We start from the raw sequence: 3,032 nt of genomic DNA, 5'->3' as shown, positions 1-3,032 counted from the left end.
TTGAACTCCAAAGTCTGGTATTGTCTGACTCTATTATTTTGCTGGTCAAGTATCTCTATTACAGGAAAGGCTAGCACGTCAGATGTATCCTGCCCTTTCCTGCGAGCCTGACTTACAGCTCTATCTAGCGGTGATTGGTACATTTCAGGAAAGTTGTTCTTTCTTGTATTTGAAGCTGTTTTTAGCTCCTGAAACTCATTAGTCAATTTCTGCAACTTAATTTCAAACTCCAATTTACTTAGTTGCATGTCCATTTGAGTAGCCTCTGCTATAGTGGAGGCCATAGGTGGAGCAGAAGATTCACAAGGAGGCCAATCCTCATCAGAATATTTGGCGGCTCCTTTTTCTAAATGATCTTTGTCTAATGTTAGCTCATCATCAGAATCTCTATACCTTTCTAATTTAGGGTCTTCCTGAGATTCTTCAAGCTCTGCCTGGGCACTATCTGACACCTGTGAGGTCTCTTCATCAATAGCATCTTTTGTGAGCGCCCAGGGGCAGAGGGTGAAATTATCTGCCTGGGTGTTTCTCAGAGCTTCTCCAATTCGCTCCTAGGTTCTCTTATCTAAAGTTTTTTTTTTCTTTTCTGAGCCATGGGCAGCAAGAATCTATCTGATCTAAAAAAAATCTTCTAACAACTGTTCTTCAAACCCTATTCCTCTCGCCTGAAGCAGCTCTTGAAGGCTGCGGAAAAAATGCCTGTTTAGAATTTTCTAATCCCATTTTCCACTGTCAACCCCTAAGTGGAGTCAGTGTTGGGTCAGCACTGTTCCAACTTAGCCTGTATCGCACCTACAGCAACAAATTTAAAAAGATGAGTTTTAAAGTCAACGTTAGCATGAATACCTGTTGCTCACTGTGCCCGATACAATCTTCTTGTTCTTCCCTTCTCGTGGAGCTCCACATAAGACAGAGTTCCCTCAGCCTTGTCCTGCCATATTTAGCCCCCCATTCGGGCACCAACTGAGTGTGGCCGCCCACGGCCACACAAACTGGATACTCCTGAAAGGAAAGGCAGGCTGGGGCTGAAAGGAATTAGACGGCAAAAAGGAAGGAGGCTAAGACAACAGAGTCTGATCAAAGCCCGTAAGTTTACGAAGATTCTGAGCTTATAAAGAAGGGGGGAGCCCATCCCCCACCACTACATTCTTGGAGCCTGTTGCCAGCCTGAAGGTGATCTCAGGATGCTGTCCCCAGAAAATCTCAAGGGTCTTAGTAGTTAGAGATGATGTTTTGGAGAGCAGTGGCAGGTGTAGAACAATAGAACTTGCTTTGCAAGTTGGAAGGTTCTACCCCAGGTGGTCCTGTGCTTAGTGGCAACAAGGTCTGAATCAGCCTGTTTCAAGGCTGGGGGAGGCAACACCTAAAGTGGTCTGCAACCCTATAGGAGGAACAACAATATGAACTAACCAGTACCCCACAGAGCTGTGTCTCTTGTTGCATATGTAGCAGAGGATGGACTAGTTGGCCATCAGTGGGAGGAGAGACCCTTGGTATTGCGAAGATCATATGCCCTAGTACAGGGGAATGCCAGGGCCAGAAAGCACGAGTGGGTGGGTTGGGGAGCAGGGTGGAAGGAGGGCATAGCAGGCTTTGGGGATAGCATTTGAAATGTAAATCTAGAATATATCTAATAAAAATGCCTTAAAGAAAAAAAAAGACAGTCGGCAGCAGCTTGGTATTTTAAGAATATTCGCAGAACACCTTGACACCATATGAGAGTCAGATCAGAATCATGGTACCTAAACACAGTCAGGGCAGCAGCTTGGTGTGTTAAGACAGTATACTCAGGGGCTGGTGAGATGGCTCAGCGGTTAAGAACACTGACTGCTCTTCCGAAGGTCCTGAGTTCAAATCCCAGCAACCACATGGTGGCTCATAACTACCTGTAATGAGATCTGACTCCCTCTTCTGGTGCGTCTGAAGACAACTACAGTGTACTTACATATAACAATAAATAAATCTTTAAAAAAAAAAAAAAAGACAGTATACTCAGAAGCATGGTAGCTTGAGAGTGTCAGGCCAGCACCTTTGAACCTTAAGATTCAGGCCATCTGCTTGGTACCTTAAGAGATTCAGACTAATAGCTTTGTCCTTAACAATCAGGCCAGCAACTTGATATCTTAGGAGAGACAGGCTAGGAGCTTCATGGTTTAAGACAGGAAGGGCAGCAGCTTGGTAGCTTAAGAGTGATCGGATAGCAGCTTGGAACCTTAAGAGAGTAAGACTAGCAGCTTTTTCCTTAACAGAGTCAGGCAAGCAACTTGCTATCTTAAGAGAGTCAGGCCAGCAGCTTGGTAGCTTTTGAGGGTCTGGACAGCAGGTTGGTATTTTAAGAGATTCAGGCTATCAGCTTTGTCCTTAATAGAGTCAGGCCAGCAACTCTGTATCTTAAGAGAGTAAGTAGGAAGCTGAGTAGGCAGACAACCCTATGGTCCCTAGAGGACTCTCCACTGGATCTTAGGATCACTGGTGAGCAGAACACTACATCTGCTCCAACCCAATTGCGCGGGACCTGAGACAGCATTAGGGAAGCAGAAAACCGGCCTGACCAGGGGCACAAGTCCCTTCTGGTCAGCACCAGCACCAGGTCAGGGTCACCTTGGGCACGGATTCAGCGGACAACCCCACAGTCCCCAAAGGAGTCTCCAAGCGATCTTAGGATCACTGGTGAGTGGAACACAACATCACTTCCAATCCAATTGTGATGAGACTGTGACAGCAGGAACAAGGACACCAGAGCCATTCCTGACCAGAGGATCAGGTTCCTTTTGAGAAGTACTGGTTTACCTTGGTTTGGAACAGATCAGACAGCTCCATGGTCCTCAAAGGAGATACCACTTACAGGCACTGTAACAAGCCTAGGATCTTAGGATAACAGGATCCCAGGATAACAGGAGCTGGGTCACACTAGTATTTGACAGAGGAGCTTGACTGCCAAGAACTCAGACACACCCAGAATCTCAGGATCACGGGAGCCCACAATCAAAGAATCACAGAGAAATCTGGACTCTGAGAAGTCCTGAATCAAC

At 46.1% G+C, this 3,032-nt stretch overlaps 1 pseudogene; it reads right to left on the bottom strand.

Moving 5' to 3' along the window:
- Window positions 1-3,032, bottom strand: part of LOC110313821 — a 22,297-nt pseudogene that overhangs the window by 10,897 nt on the left and 8,368 nt on the right.

Source organism: Mus pahari, chromosome X (genome assembly GCF_900095145.1).
Source record: "Mus pahari chromosome X, PAHARI_EIJ_v1.1, whole genome shotgun sequence".
NCBI classification, from domain to species: Eukaryota; Metazoa; Chordata; class Mammalia; order Rodentia; family Muridae; genus Mus; species Mus pahari.
This window is presented reverse-complemented; position numbering and strand designations above follow the sequence as displayed.